The sequence below is a fragment of the Mobula hypostoma genome, chromosome 30 (assembly GCF_963921235.1).
Source record: "Mobula hypostoma chromosome 30, sMobHyp1.1, whole genome shotgun sequence".
Lineage (NCBI taxonomy): Eukaryota > Metazoa > Chordata > Chondrichthyes > Myliobatiformes > Myliobatidae > Mobula > Mobula hypostoma.
In genome coordinates, this window is record NC_086126.1 from 4,612,775 (window position 1) to 4,629,911 (window position 17,137).

Sequence of the window (17,137 nt, forward strand, 5' to 3'; positions counted from 1 at the left end):
ATTATTGGCGTGAAGCTGCCCTCGATCCAGGACTTATGTGCATCTAGAGTCAGGAAGCGAGCAAGCAGCATCATTGTGGATCCATCACACCCTGGACATCACCTGTCCCAACTCCTTCCTTCTGGTAGGCGCTTTAGATCACTGTATGCCAGGACCCATAGGTACAAGAACAGTTTCTTTCCATATGCCATCAGTCTTATGAACACTTGAATTTTAGTCCATTATAAACCAAATCCACCTGTACGGACACAGGTATACCTCATTGTATATAGTTCATGATTATTTGCACTATTGTTTTGTTTGCTCTTTGATTCTGTACAGCGAGAGCTCAGGGAAACCGACATCAAACTCCCTGTATGTGTCCACATACTTGGCGATAATAAAGGATTCTGATTCTGATTCTGATCTAAGCGAAGTTTTGGATGGGTACATGGATGGGAGGGCTATGGTCCAGGCGCGGGTAGATGGGCTGAAGGGTCTGTGAGAGCCTGGAGTGCTCCGTGACAACGTGCAAACTTGTTGGTCCGTCATGAAGCTGGAATATCGAACTGCCTCCCCCGATTCCAGATAAGCAGAGATTCCTTCTCAGGAACAGATCAGAACGAGATGACAACCATCGTACACCCAGTACTTCCAACGCTCACGGCTAAGTACTGGCAGCTTCTACAATGTTCCCGATTGTCGACTGCGTTTATTTTTTTGATGAAAGGATTAATGAGGTGTGCTAAAACAAAATAATCTGGCTGAAGAATATGAACTGCGCCGCGGACGGCGGAGAGAGGAGGGGGGTTGGGCAATGGGATTAGCAACCCCCATCCCGTAAAAACCCAGAGCTGCAGAAACACCAACAGAATCTCCAGAGGCCTCATCGCCGGGAGAGGAACGACCTTGGCCCGGACGTCCTGAAGCGAGAGGAGAGCCGCAAGTCGGTGGAAGCCGCGGGGCTGATCGACCCTCTACCGCCACCTCGAAGCGGACACCAGGAAGATGGACGACAACCGGGGACGACTGGAAAGCCCGGACCCGGGCAGAGGACTCTGGCGAGCTGCTGTCGGCGGCCTGCGCCCCAGCAGAAGAAGAAAAAGAAAAGAGAATAACTGCGAATAAAAAGGGCGATCTGAACTCTGAGGTTTCGAAACACTGCGACGCGGAGTGAGGCCATTCGTCCCGTCGGGTTCGTGCTGGCCCCCAGCGGAACAGCCTCGTGACTCGTTTCCTCCCCTCAGATCAGAATGAGGTTTATTATCCCTGACGTACACTGAGGGGCCACTTTATTAGGCACGCCAGCTCGTTAATGCAAATGTCTAATCAGCCAATCACGTGGCAGCAACTCCGCGCATAAGAGCATGCGGACACGGTCAAGAGGTTCAGTTGTTGTTCAGACCAAACATCCGAATGGGGGGAGAAACTCAGTCGGGGATAACCCCGCGACAAAACAAAACAATAAAAAAACACCTCTTTGCTTTGTCCGTGGATATCCAGGCTAAAGATGCCCCGCGTCGCGACGAGCGGGTTTCTGTCACCGACTGTGCGCTCCGAGCTCTGCGGCAAAAGGAGCACCAGACGCCAACCATACCCTCAAGAAGCCGTTCCCCCGGGGCCGACAGACACCGTCCTTTCCAAAAGGAGCCGCTTCTCCGCTGTCGACGTGTCGCGCCAGCTACTTCGGAGGGCTGTGTGTCAATAGAGGAACTATCAATCGGGCGGGTCGGACTTCGCTCCAGCCGCGAACCGGTGGCCAGTCTACCTCTGCCCTGTTGAGCAACTAATATTGGTCAGGAGAATCCTTTCAGAGAACTTTTTTCACAACTTTTTCTTCAACCCTGGCGTTGGGACACCAACTAATAACTAACCCCCCCCCCCCAAAAAAAAGTGTGGGACTCCCTCTGGATTCAGAAGGCACAACGGTTTCTTTTTAGGCCCACCAGTCCGACTGGGGCACGGACCAGGACGGCAGGTCGCCAGAGTCCCCTATCATGGGCCAAGACAAGATCGACTGGCCCTGGGGCTTCCACATTTACCGCAGGACTTTGTGAGTCTTCTCGGCGTAGATTCTTCTTCTCCCAGGGATGGGATCTGCGGAGTTTCTGAAGTTCTGGGTTTTTTTTTAAGGGAAGTGGGTCGCTAGACCCCTGCCCCAACCCTCTTACAGCAGGGCTGACGACACACACTCAGCGATTCAGGAACAGCTTCTTCCCCTCTGCCATCCGGTTCCTGAATAGACATTGAACAATACCTCGCTACTTTTTTATATCTGTTTTCGCACTGCTTAATTAATTCAGCTATATAGACACACACATATATACCCCACAAGCAAGAGAAAATCTGCAGATGCTGGAAATCCAAGCAACACACCCAAAATGCTGGAGGAATTCAGCAGGCCAGGCAGCTTCTATGGAAAAGAGTAAACCGTTGACGTTTCGGGCCTTTGACAGGACTGGAGTAAAAAAGATGAGGGAAGAGCCTTCCCACTACTTTTTTATTTCTTTTTTGTTGCTCTCTTTTTGCATTACTTAATTTAATTTTTAAATATATATTTTGTATTGTAATTTATAACTTCTTTTATTATTAAGTATTGCAACATACAGCAGCTGCAAAACAAATGTCACGGCATATAAGCCGATAAGATATAGGAGCAGAATTAGGCCATTTGGCCCATCGAGTCTGCCCTGCTATTTCATCATGGCTGATCCATTTTCCCTCTCAGCCCCCAATCTCCTGCCTCTCTCCATAACTTTTCACACCCTGACCTACCAATCTCCACCTTAAATGCACCCAGTGAGTTGGCCTCCCCGGCCGCCTGTGGCAATCCATTCCACAGATTCACCTCCCTCTGGCTAAAGAAATTCCTCCTCATCTCTGTTCTCAATGGATGGCCCTCTATTTTGAGGCTGTGCCCTCTGGTCCTAGACTCCCCCACTATAGGAAACATCCTCTCCACATCCACTCTATCTGTGTCCTCTGGTCCTAGACTCCCCCACTATAGGAAACATCCTCTCCACATCCACTCCATCTGTGTCCTCTGGTCCTAGACTCCCCCCACTATAGGAAACATCCTCTCCACGTCGACTCTATCTGTGCCCTCTGGTCCTAAACTCCCCCACTATAGGAAACACCCTCACCACATCCGCTCTATCAAGGCCTTTCAACATTCGATATGTTTCAATAAGATCCACCCTCATTCTTCAAAGTACCAGCCAGTACAGGCTCAGAGCCATCAAACACTTCTCTTACAACAAGCCTTTCAATCCTGGAATCATTTTTTGAACCCTCTCCAATGTCAGCACATCCTTTCTTACATAAGGGGCCCAAAACTGCTCACAATACTCCAAGTGAGGCCACGCCAGTGCTGTATAAAGCCTCAACATTACATCCTTGCTTTTATATTTTAGTCCTCTTGAAAGAAATGCTAACATCACATTTGTCTTCCTCACCACAGCCTCAACCTGCAAATTAACCTCTAGGGAATCCTGCACAAGGACTCTCAAGTCCTTTTGTGCCTCAGTTTTTTTGTATTTTCTCTTTGTTTAGAAAATAGTGCCTGCTTTCATTTCTTCTATCAAAGTGCATGACCGTACACTTCCTGACACTGTATTCAATCAGCCACTTCTCTCCCCAAGGTTCCTCAAGACTTAACAGCATCAAAACAGGCCCATCGGCCCATCTAGTGCATGCCAGTATTTTAGTCTCGTTTTATTCCCCATGCACACTGGCAGGGGTGGGGGGGGGAATTTAACCCCCCCGATCCCGCATGCGGTTGGGGTGTGGGGGTAAACCGTAGCACCCCAGGCGGTTACGGGGAGAAGGTGCAAACTCCACTCAGATGGCCTCGGCCCCTGCCACGCGAGGCCGCGCCGCGATGGGCGGTGCACTACACTTCGAGCACGCCGGCACGGAAACGGTCCGGCCCGTGCCGAACTGCTCAGCCCTTCCAGCAGGCTTTCTGCTCCGTTTTTATCCGGGCGGGGAGCTGGCTGTCGGTAAAGCTAACTCAGGGGGAGGGGGGTGGTGTGAGAGCTCCCATCCACGCCCTACCTGCAGGCCTCACACCGCGAGCGACCCAGATTCCATTCCCGCCGCCGCCTGCACGGAATGGGTACGTCCTCATCGTGTTTCTTCCCGATGCTCGTCTCACCTCTCGCATCCCAGAGACATATGGGTCAGTAGGTAGGGTGGTTAAGAAAGCTTATGGGGTGTTAGCTTTCTTAAGTCGAGGGATAGAGTTTCAGAGTCGCGATGTAATGATGCAGCTCTATAAAACTCTGGTTAGGCCACACTTGGAGTACTGTGTCCAGTTCTGGTCGCCTCACTATAGGAAGGATGTGGAAGCATTGGAAAGGGTACAGAGGAGATTTACCAGGATGCTGCCTGGTTTAGAGAGTATGCATTATGATCAGAGATTAAGGGAGCTAGGGCTTTACTCTTTCGAGAGAAGGAAGATGAGAGGAGACATGATAGAGGTGTACAAGATAATAAGAGGAATAGATAGAGTGGACAGCCAGCGCCTCTTCCCCAGGGCACCACTGCTCAATACAAGAGGACATGGCTTTAAGGTAAGGGGTGGGAAGTTCAAGGGGGATATTAGAGGAAGGTTTTTTACGCAGAGAGTGGTTGGTGCGTGGAATGCACTGCCTGAGTCAGTGGTGGAGGCAGATACACTTGTGAAATTTAAGAGACTACTAGACAGGTATATGGAGGAATTTAGGGTGGGGGGTTATATGGGAGGCAGGGTTTGAGGGTCAGCACAACATTGAGGGCCGAAGGGCCTCTACTTTGCTGTACTATTCTATGTTCTATGTAGTAGGTTACTTGGTCACTTGGGTTCATTATGCCAGCATGGTAGCAATAGTGGTTAGCACATAGTGGTTACAGTGCAGGCGACATGGGTTCAATTCCTGTCACTGCCTGTAAGGAGTCTGTATGTTGTCTCAGTTTCTGTGATTAGCCTAGGATTCCCTGTTACAGAAATCTGAAATAAGAATCAGTGGATTGCCAGGCAGTACGGCGTATCTCTGAAAAATTATAAATGTCAGTCACCGTCCTGAACGCCCAGCCCAGATAAGAGAAGGGAGGAGAGAGTTCAGTAAGATTGAATGGTAAGATTTCAGTAAGATTGAAAGCGTACAGGGAAAATTTACGAGCTTGTTTCCCAGAACCCGAAGTGTTTAAGGGGGAATGTGAGGGGGAACGTCCAGAGAGCGGTGGCAGTGTGGGACGAGCTGCCAGTGGAAGGGGTGGGTGAGGGTTCATTTTAAGAGAAGCTTGGAGAGGTACGTGGATGGGAGGGGTGTGGAGGCCGACGGTCCGGGTGCTGTGGGTCTGGGCAGAGTAACAGCTTGGCACGGACTAGATGAGCCGAAGGGCCTGTTTCTGTGGCTGTAGTTCTCCATGACTCTAGACAGGGTGAATGGTCTCTGCCCAGGGTAGGAGATCCTAAAACCAGACAGCAAAGGCGAGAGGGGGAACATTTTTAGGGGTCTTGGGAGGGTGGGGCAAGTGTGGTAGAGGTGGCTATCAAGTACGTGGATAGGAACGGTTTGAAGGGATACTGGCAAGGTTTAGAGCAGGGGTTCCTGACATTTCTTTATGTCGTGGACTCCTACCATTAACTGAGGGGTCCATAGACCCCAGGCTGGGGACCCCTGGTTCAGAGACAAGGTCAAGTGACCAGCTTTGGCCAGCACGGGTGAGGGGTTCTCCCTGTGAGCATGTGGGTTCCCTCTGGGCAATCAGGTTGCCTCCCACATCCCAAAAGCGTTCATTATGCGCCCTGTTGTATGGCATGGGCGATCGAAGTTCAAACTAAGTGTTATTACCAGAGAAGAAACACAGAAAACCTACAGCACAATACAGGCCCTTCGGCCCACAATGCTGTGCCAAACACGTCCTTACTTGAGAAATTACCTAGGGTTACCCATAGCCCTCTATTTTTCTACGCTCCATGTACCTATCCAGGGGTCTCTTAAAAGACCATATAGATATATGTCACCACATACAACCCCGAGATTCATTTTCCTGCAGGCATACTCAGCAAAGCTATAGAACAGTTAAAGGCATCCGTTAGTCTTGTGAGACCATGGATCTGCACCTGGAAAGTCTTCACTCTCCAGGGCGCAGGCCTGGGCAAGGTTGTATGGAAGACCGGCAGCTGCCCATGCTGCAAGTCTCCCCTCTCCACGACACCGATGTTGTCCAAGGGAAGGGTATTAGGACCCATACAGCTTGGCACCAGTGTCGTCGCAGAGCAATGTGTGATTAAGTGCCTTGCTCAAGGACACAACACGCTGCCTTGGCTGGGGCTCAAACTCACAATCTTCAGGTCGCTAGTCGAACGCCTTAACCACTTGGCCACGTGCCCACATAGAATAGTAACTATAACGGAATCAATGAAAGATCAACCAGAGTGCAGAAGACAACAAACTCTGCAAATGCAGATATAAATAAACAGCAACAAATAATGAGAACATGAGATAAAGTGTCCTTAAAGTGAGATCATTGGTTGTGGGAACATCTCAATGGATGGGCAAGAGAGTGTAGTTATCCCTTTTTGTTCAAGAGCCTGATAGTTGCAGGGTAGTAACTGTTCCTGAACCTGGTGGTGTGAATCCTGAGGCTCCTGGACCTTCTACCTAATGGCAGCAGTGAGAAGAGAGCATGGCCTGGGTGGTGGGGGTCTCTGATGATGGATGCTGCTTTCCTACGACAGCCTTTCATGTAGGTGTGCTCAGTGGTGTAGAGGGCTTTACCTGTGATGGACCGGGCCGTATTCACTACTTTTGTAGGATTTTCCACTCAATGACCATGACCATGATTGCTCTTGGCAAATTACTTCTATAGAAGTGGTTTTGCCATTGCCTTCTTCTGGTCAGTGTCTTTACAAGATGGGTGACCCCAGCCGTTATCAATACTGTATATTGTCTGCCTGGTGTTAGTGGTCACATAACCAGGACTTGTGATATCCACTGGCTGCTCCCATGGATTCACGTGACCCTGATCGGGGGGCTAAGTAGGTGCTACACCTTGCCTGAGGGTGACCTGCAGGCTAGCGGAGGGAAGGAGCACCTCACTCCTCCTTTGGTAGAGACGTATCTCCACCCTGACACTCATTCCCCATTACAGCAATCTGAAATAAGAACAAACGCAGACAGCTCCATCGTGGGCAAAAACCTCCCCAGCGTCCAGGACGTCTTCAAAAGGCCATATGCTTCAATCCATCATTAACAACCCCCACCACCCAGGACGGGCCCCCTTCTCACTGCTACCATCAGGGAGGAGGTACAGGAGCCTGAAGACACACACTCAACGATTCAGGAACAGCTTCTTCCCCTCAGCCATCCGATCTCTGAATGGACACTGAACCTGTGAATACCTCCTCATTACTTTTCCCTCTTTTAACTACATATTGAATTTAACTTTATATATATATTTATTATTATAGTTTTGATTACTGTGTATTGCACTGTACCACCGCCACAAAACCACAAATTCCACGGCATATGCTGTTGATTTTAAACCTGATTCCGAGCCTGATTATTGATTATTGATTGATTGATTGCGATACTGTGTGGAGGAGGTCCTTCCAGCCCTTTGTTCCGCACCGCCCAGCAATCCCCCAATTTAATCCTAGCCCAATCATGGGACAATTTACAATGAGCGATTAACCCAGCAACTGGCCTGTCTTTTGGAATGTGGGAGGAAACCAGGGCACCCAGAGGAAATCCCGTGGTCACAGGGAGAATGCATAAACTCCTTATAGGCAGCAAGTAATTCTGATAAGAGAGATTCTGCAAAATGCTGGAAATCCAGAGCAACATGCACGAAGAGCTGGAGGAACTCAGCAGATCGGGCAACAGTCCACGTTTCTGCCAGCGACCCTTCATCAGGAAAGCTGAGTCCCGATGAAGGGTCTCGGCTCAAAACGCCGACTGTTCACTCTTCCCCGTAGATGCTGCCTGGCCTGCTGAGTTGCTTCAGAATTTCACAACGTACATCAGTATATTGAACCTGATTGTGGAAGAAGAGTTAGTATCAATGATCTGTTATCACCCATCAACCATCAACCAGAAACTCAGACTGTTTCTCCGTTCACAGGTGCTGCTAGATATTTCTAACTTCTATTACTTTTACCATAAGAGATACAACATAGAAATCTACAGCACATTACAGACCTTCAACCCACAATGTTGTGTCGACCATGTAACCTACTCCAGAGACTGCCTAGAACTTCCCTAGCACGTAGCCCTCTATTTTTCATAGGAGCAGAATTAGGCTATTCAGCCCATCGAGTCAGCTCCGCCATTCCACCATGGCTGATTTATTGTCTCTCGGCACCATTCTCCTGTCTTCTTTCCAAAACCGTTGATGCCCCTGATCAATCAAGAACCTACAACCTATTATGTACTCAAGGAAGTTAGCTTTACAGCATTAATGGTGGTTAGCTGAGAACTGTGCCTGCAAAAAGCTTTTCGATTGTTTGTCTAAAACGGGTATCCAAGGAAATATCATGTATTTGTGAAGTCAGAACAAGGTTATAAACGTAGAGAGCAGCTCGGACTTATTAAGGATGGGATTAGGAACATGAAGAAACGTGAAAGAAACACCGGGTGGACTACAGTCTATTCCTCTGGCTTCGATATTTGCAATGGACGATCCATTCATCGTATCGTTGGTATATCTTTTTTAGTTTATAGGAATTGTGCCTGGGTTTTAGAAATGCTTTGAGCTTCATGATTGAAAAATGGTCTTAAGAAATGCTTACACGAGGAATTCTGAAGATGCTGGGAGTTCAAGCAACGCACATCAAAGCTGCTGGTGAACGCAGCAGGCCAGGCAGCATGTCTAGGAAGAGGTACAGTCGACGTTTCGGGCCGAGACCCTGCGTCAGGACTAGCTCTGGTTAATCTGGCCTACTGCGTTCACCAGCAACTTTGATGCGTGCTGTTTAGAAATGCTTTGTTTCTTAGAAACGGTTGATAATTTGGAAATGTTTAAGATAGAAATCCTCTGTGAGCCTTAGATGTGTTTTAAGAATGTCGTCTAAACTTAAACGTGTATCACTGACCTCCAAGAGGACTACAATCTTGCCATGGGTTTGGAGGGCTATGACCCAGAGAGCTATGTTGGCCGGAGTCAGGGCTTTATCGGCTCTCTGTGGGATCACCCACGCCAAACATGTGAAAGGGTAAGAGTGGTCCACCAGTCCTCCAGGTTCGGGGGTTCAGCTCAGGGCTAACAACCCTGAGTGGCCAAACAAAACTGTTATGGAAATGAAGATTCTTTCTCCATCCGAGTGTGACGGTATTCCTGAGTCTCCACCCGGGACCTGCATGACTGACAGTAGTGAAAACCGAGAGGAAGCTCCTGACACGATGAAGGAAGCCCTGAACACCACCAGAGATGGAGGACCTCCATTGCTGTCGTAAACGCCAGCGGCGTAACGGGGAGTAGGTAACTGAAAAAAAAAAAGGACTGCGCTTTAAGTTACTTTCTTCGCAGGAAAAATCTCTTTGGTAGGGAGGACGAACTCACCACTCAACAAAAATGGGTATCGGGAGCCGAACTCGCCATGGAGGGTAAACAGGGAAGTGAACTAGTTTTTGAAGATTGGGTATTTACGGTATAATCTCCCTTTAGGGAGAACACTTGTGGCTATTTACATTGGGTCGGGCACAAGGTCTCCACTTGAGTTTAGAACTTTACGGGAGAGGAACCCAATACCTACCCATCTTCTAGACCTCTCAAAATGAATACTCACTTGGGTGAGGCCTCATCTGGAGTATTGCATAAAGTTCTGGTCGTCCCCACTACAGGAAGGATGTTGAGGCTTAGAAACATAGAAACATAGAAAATAGGTGCAGGAGTAGGCCATTCGGCCCTTCGAGCCTGCACTGCCATTCAGTATGATCATGGCTGATCATCCAACTGAGAACTCTGTACCTGCCTTCTCTCCATACCTCCTGATCCCTTTAGCCACAAGGGCCATATCTAACTCCCTCTTAAATATAGCCAATGAACTGGCCTCAACTGTTTCCTGTGGCAGAGAATTCCACAGATTCACCACTCTCTGTGTGAAGAAGTTTTTCCTAATCTCGGTCCTAAAAGGCTTCCCCTTTATCCTCAAACTGTGACCCCTCGTTCTGGACTTCCCCAACATCGGGAACAATCTTCCTGCATCTAGCCTGTCTAATCCCTTTAGGATTTTATACGTTTCAATAAGATCCCCCCTCAATCTTCTAAATTCCAGAGAGTATAAGTCTAGTCGATCCAGTCTTTCATCATATGAAAGTCCTGCCATCCCAGGAATCAATCTGGTGAACCTTCTTTGTGCTCCCTCTATGGCAAGGATGTCTTTCCTCAGATTAGGGGACCAAAACTGCACACAATACTCCAGGTGTGGTCTCACCAAGGCTTGTACAACTGCAGTAGTACCTCCCTGCTCCTGTACTCGAATCCTCTCGCTATAAATGCCAGCGTACCATTCGCCTTTTTCACCACCTGCTGTACCTGCATGCCCACTTTCAATGACTGGTGTATAATGACACCCAGGTCTCGTTGCACCTCCCCTTTTCCTAATCGGCTTTGGAGAGGGGGCAGAAGAGGTTCACCAGGATGCTGCCTGGTTTAGAGGGCATGTGCTATCACGAGAGGCTGGATAAACTTGGGTTGTTTTCTCTGGAGCAGCAGGGGCTGAGGGGAGATCTGATGGAGGTTTATAAGATTATGAGAGGCATAGATAGTGGACAGAGAGCATCTGTTTCCCCAGGGTTGAAATTGAGGGCATGCATTGAAGGTGAGGGAGGGTAGATTCAAAGGGGTAGGTTTTTCACTCAGAGAGTGGCGGATGCCTGGTATGGTTGCAGAGGCAAACACATTATAGGCTTTTAAGAGCCGTTTGGATCGGCTCACGGATGTGAGTGCCGATATAGACATGGTGTAGGGAGGAGGGATTCATTTTGGGGTTGGGGTGGGGTTGTGAATTACTTTTTAACTGGCTCGGTACAACGTTGTGGGTCCAAGGGCCTGTTCCTGCTGTACGGTTCAGGGTTCTAACTCTGCACTTGCCTTCCTTCCGCCGGCTCAACCGGCAAGTTGAACTCCACCACCTGTCACCGTCTCGTCCCACACCGACCCGGGGCAGTCTCACACTGCCGGCACGCCCGGCGGACACCCCGCAAAACCCGACCCCTCTTTCAGGCCACATTGTACGTACCGTTTACTCGAGGGGGGTGGGGGTTAACAGATCTTTAACTCATTCTCCGACCCGCTGTCGTGTGACGGTGGCATTCTGGGCTGAAGACGGAGCGATCGTTGTTTCAGAGACTAATGCTACTGACGAACTAAGCCGGCTTCGTTATACCCAGCGCAAGGACTGGAGTCCAGGTGACAGTGCCCACCGGCTCCCGCTGCACTCGGCTGATCCCGGGAGGGGTGGCCGACTCCCCGAGAGCCAAAATTGAAAGCGGGCGGCCGCGTTCGGTTGAAGTTTCTGCACCTCGCCTGGCGATGCGGCAAGTACTTCCTCTTTACCGCCCGGGGCCAATTCTGTACTACGGAATGATAAGATTATATATTAAAAAAAACAGTCCCTGCCAGGTCTGACAGTCTGAAACCAACAACGATCGTCGGGCGGGGAATAGAGGGGAAGTTAACCCTTGCTGTACCTGTCCCGGGCAAATTTAAGATTCAAGATTGTTCAACGCGATTTCCAGTACGCAAGTGTAAAGGAGGACGAAATACCTGTTACTCCGGATCCGATACAGCGCAAAAAGAAAACCACACAATCAGATAAAGAACACGATAAAAAAAAAACAACAGCTCAGGATGTTGGATTTTCGAAGTTTCATTCCGGCGGCGACTGGAAGGAGGTTGTACGTTCTCCCCGTGAACCGTGTGGGTTTCCTCCGGGGGATCCGGTTTCCTCCCACAGTCCAAAGACGTGCCGGTTAACAGGTTAGTTTGGTCATTGTACATTGTCCCGTGATTAGACTCGGGTTAAAAAGGAGGGTTGCTGGGTGATGTGGCTCGTTGAGCCTGGGAAGCCCTGTTCCCCGCTCTCTCTCCCCACCCTCCCGCCGCTGTATCTCTAAATATAAACAAGCAAACTAGCTTATACATTCAGATCCCTCCGTTCTACGACACCACTTAGGGCTCTACCGTTCACCGTGAATGCCCTAACTGCAGAACCTCACACTCATCTAAACTAAACTCCCGTGATCTCCCCCTCACAACTTGGACTCAGTGGCCTCCTGTGCCCAGTAAAGTGGCCACTGAGTGTATGTTCATGGTCTTCTGCTGCTGTAGCCCGTCCACCTCACGGTTCGACATGTTGTGCGTTCAGAGATACTCTTCTGCACACCACTGTTGTAACGGGTGGTTATTTGAGTTACTGTCACCTTCCTGTCAGCTTGAACCAGCCTGGCCATTCTCCTCTGACCTCTCTCATTAACAAGGCGTTGTCACCCACAGAACTGCCACTCACTGGGTGTTTTTTTTGTTTGTTTTTCACCCCAAAACTAGAGACTGTTCTGCATGAAAATCCCAGATCAGCAGTTTCTGAGATACTCAAACCACCCCGTCTGGCACCAACAATCATTCCGCAGTCAAAGTCACTTGGATCACATTTCACCCCATTCGGATGTTTGGTCTGAACAACAACTGAACCTCTTGACCGTGCCCGCATGCTCTTATGCGCGGAGTTGCTGCCACGTGATTGGCTGATTAGACATTTGCATTAACGAGCTGGCGTGCCTAATAAAGTGGCCCCTCAGTGTACGTCAGGGATAATAAACCTCATTCTGATCTGAGGGGAGGAAACGAGTCACGAGGCTGTTCCGCTGGGGGCCAGCACGAACCCGATGGGATGAATGGCCTCACTCCGCGTCGCAGTGTTTCGAAACCTCAGAATTCGGATCGCCCTTTTTATTCGCAGTTATTCTCTTTTCTTTCTCTTCTTCTGCTGGGGCGCAGGCTGCCGACAGCAGCTCGCCAGAGTCCTCTGCCCGGGTCCGGGCTTTCTAGTCGTCCCCGGGTGTCGTCCATCTTCCTGGTGTCCGCTTCGAGGTGGCGGTAGAGGGTCGATCAGCCCCGCGGCTTCCACCGACTTGCGACTCTCCTCTCGCTTCAGGACGTCCGGGCCAAGGTCGTTCCTCTCCCGGCGATGAGGCCTCTGGAGATTCTGTTGGTGTTTCTGCAGCTCTGGGTTTTTACGGGATGGGGGTTGCTAATCCCATTGCCCAACCCCCCTCCTCTCTCCGCCGTCCGCGGCGCAGTTCATATTCTTCAGCCAGATTATTTTGTTTTAGCACACCTCATTAATCCTTTCATAAAAAAATAAACGCAGTTGCCAATCGGGAACATTGTAGAAGCTGCCAGTACTTAGCCGTGAGCGTTGGAAGTACTGGGTGTACGATGGTTGTCATCTCGTTCTGATCTGTTCCTGAGAAGGAATCTCTGCTTATCTGGAATCGGGGGAGGCAGTTCGATATTCCAGCTTCATGACGGACCAACAAGTTTGCACGTTGTCACGGAGCACTCCAGACACTCACAGACCCTTCAGCCCGTCTACCCGCGCCTGGACCACAGCCCTCCCATCCATGTACCCATCCAAACTTCGGTTAAATGTTGCAATTGATCCCACACCCACCACTTCCACTAGCTCTCGTTCCTCACTGGGGGTGAGTAACTTTCCCCTCATAGGCCGCCGACAGGTTGTCCATAGACCAGGGGGTTCCAAGACTTTTTTTTAAAGACATGGACACTCACCATGAACCGGGGGGGGGGGGTCCAGGTTGGGAATCTCTGTGCTCCGGATGAAGATCCTTTCACTCCCCCCTCCCCCGGGATGAGGCCTGTGGAGATTCTGTTGGTGTTTCTGTAGCTCTGGGCTTTCACGGGATGGGGGTCGCTAGCCCCATTGCCCACCCCTCCTCTCCTCCCTCTGCAGCCAGCTGAAAAACCATCAATGGGCCAGTTAAATTCCCCTTAAATATTTCAGCCTCCCCCGCTGAGCCTACGACCTCTAGTCGCAGTCCCACCCAACCTCAGCGGAAAAAAGGCTGCTTGTAGTTAGCCCTGTTGATACCCCGCTACTCTGCGCTAGCGAAGCGGCCAGTGGTAATGCCAGTGAGCCGCGTTCATTCCAGCTGTCCTCTCCGTGACCGAGGTTTTCCCTTCCCAAGGCCCCGGTTTCCTTGCTCATTCCAAAAGGCGCACGGGTCAGGGTTAGCGAGCGGCGGGCACTCGCGGGCTGCCCCCAGCACCTCCTCGGACTGTGTCGGCCGTGCACGCAAGCGACGCGTTTCACCGCATGTTTCAATGTACACACAACAAACAATAAAGGTAATTGTTGAAGACAGAGCAGATACTGCATGCCTTTTTTCCCCAGGGTGCAAATGGTTAATACGGGGGGGGGCAATTTTACGGCGATTGAAGGAAAGAAATGTGAGGAGTCAGAGGTAAGTTTTTTAACATACAGAGTGGTGTGTGTGTGTGTGGAACGCCCTGCCAGGGGTGGTGGTAGAAGCGGGTATGTTGGAGACATCTGATACTAAAATAGGTGGAGTTGTGGATAATGAAGGAGGTTTTCAAAGCTTGCAGAGAGATTTAGGCCAGTTAGAAGAGTGGGCTGAAAGATGGCAGATGGAGTTTAATGCTGATAAGTGTCGGATTTTGGTAGGACTAATCAAAATAGGACATACATGGTAAATGGTAGGGCATTGAAGAACGCAGTAGAACAGAGGGATCTAGGAATAATGGTGCGTAGTTCCCTGAAGGTAGAATCTCATGTGGAGAGGGTGGTGAAGAAAGCTTTTGGTATGCTGGCCTTAATAAATCAGAGCATTGAGCATAGGAGTTGGGATGTAATGTCGAAATTATACAAGGCATTGGGAAGGCCAAATTTGCAGTATTGTGTTCTGGTCACTGAATTGTAGGAAAGATGTCAACAAAATTGAGAGAGTACAGAGAAGATTTACTAGAATGTTACCTGGGTTTCATCTCCTAAATTACAGAGGAAGGTTGAACAAGTTGGGTCTTTATTCTTTGGAGCATAGAAGGTTGAGGGGGGACTTGATAGAGGTGTTTAAAACTATGAGGGGGATAGATAGAGTTGACGTGGATAGGCTTTTTCCATTGAGAGTGGGGGAGATTCAAACAAGAGGATATAAATTGTGAGTTAAAGGGCAAAAGTTTAGGGGTAACATGAGGGGGAACTTCTTTACTCAGAGAGTGGTAGCTGTGTGGAACGAGCTTCCAGCAGAAGTGGTTGAGACAGGTTCAATGTTGTCATTTAAAGCTAAATTGGATAGATATATGGACAGGAAAGGAATGGAGGGTTATGGGCTGAGTGCAGGTCGGTGGGACTAGGTGAGAGTAAGAGTTCGGCACGGACTAGAAGGGCCAAGATGGCCTGTTTCCGTGCTGTAATTGTTATATGGTTATTTAGGAGAATCTTAGATAGGCACTTGGATGGTAGATCAATAGAGGATTATTTAGGAGGGAAGGGTTAGATTGATATTGGAGCGGGTTAAAAGGTCAGCACGACATGATGGGCTGAAGGGCCTGTACTGGTCTACATTCTAGTCCCATTATATTTTCCTTGCAGTCCAAACTAATTAACTTGGTAATGATCGTCCTAACTAAATGCCAACAATAATACATGTTTAATTAAACGAAATCCCTTCTGCCCATACAATGTCCACATCCCTCCACTCTCAGCACACTCGTGCCCTGATGTAGGAGTCTCTTAAATGCCTCCATCATACCTTCCACCACCACCACCCCGAATCAGAATCAGGTTTGTTGTTTGTACTTAGAGATACAACCCAGTAACAGGCCCTTCCGGCCCAAAAATCATGCGTCGCCCAACTATACCCATGTGACAAATTGCCTGAATAATCTTAAGGCCATGAGACACAGGAGAAGAATCAGGCCATTTGGCCCATCGAGTCTGCTCCACCATTCCATCATGTCTGATCTATTTTCCTCTTGGCCCCAAACTCCTGCCTTCTCCCCGTATCCCTTCGTGCCCTGACCAATTATGAACCTATCAACCTCTGCCTTAAATATATCTAAAGACTTGACCTCTACAGCTGCCGTGGCAAAGAATTCCACAGATTCACTACGATCTGGCTAAAGAAATTCCTCCCCGCCTCCATTCTAAATGGACGCCCCTCTATTCTGAAGCTGTGCCCTCTGGTCCTAGACTCCCCTAATATAGGAAACATCCTCTCCACATCCACTCTATCTGTGCCCTCTGGTTCTAGACTCCCCCACCATAGGAAACATCCTCTCCACATCCACTCTATCTGTGCCCTCTGGTCCTAGACTCCCCCACTATAGGAAACATCCTCTCCACATCCACTCTATCTGTGCCCTCTAGTCCTAGACTCCCCTAATATAGGAAACATCTTCTCCATATCCACTCTTTTCTGTGCCCTCTGGTCCTAGACTCCCCCACCATAGGAAACATCCTCTCCACATCCACTCTATCTGTGTCCTCTGGTCCTAGACTTCCCCACTATAGGAAACATCCTCTCCACATCCACTCTATCTGTGCCCTCTGGTCCTAGACTCCCCTAATATAGGAAACATCTTCTCCACATCCACTCTTTTCTGTGCCCTCTGGTCCTAGACTCCCCCACTATAGGAAACATCCTCTCCACATCCACTCTATCTGTGCCCTCTGGTCCTAGACTCCCCACTATAGGAAACATCCTCTCCACATCCACTCTATCTGTGCCCTCTGGTCCTAGACTCCCCTAATATAGGAAACATCTTCTCCACATCCACTCTTTTCTGTGCCCTCTGGTCCTAGACTCCCCCAACTATAGGAAACATCCTCTCCACATCCACTCTATCATGACTATTCACCATTCGATAGATTTCAATGAACCCCACCCCCCAGATTCTTCTGAATTCCAGTGAGTACAGGCCCAGAGCTATTAAACTCTCCTCCTGTGACAAGCCCTTCAACCCTGGAATCATTTTCGTGAGCCTCCTTTGAACCCTCTCCAATGTCAGCACATCCTTTCTTCAATAAGGGTCCCAAAACTGCTCACAATACTCCAAGTGAGGCCTCACCAGGGCCTTGTAAAGCCTCAACATTACAACCTTACATCTTTGGAATGTTGGAGGAAAT

At 49.3% G+C, this 17,137-nt stretch overlaps 1 protein-coding gene across 8 annotated transcripts in view; it reads right to left on the reverse strand.

Moving 5' to 3' along the window:
- The window catches only part of LOC134339819 (cdc42 effector protein 2-like), a 48,543-nt gene that overhangs the window by 11,340 nt on the left and 20,066 nt on the right, over positions 1-17,137 (reverse strand). For 2 of the 8 annotated variants that reach the window (XM_063036643.1, XM_063036644.1), the window contains one exon: positions 11,210-11,546. The exons of 4 other annotated variants lie outside the window; for them this stretch is intronic. The gene's annotated coding sequence lies outside the window, so the exon portion shown is untranslated. Of the gene's footprint in view, positions 1-1,455; positions 1,477-11,209; positions 11,547-17,137 lie in introns of those variants that run through there. 2 more of the 8 variants (XM_063036645.1, XM_063036651.1) reach the window with 2 other exon arrangements.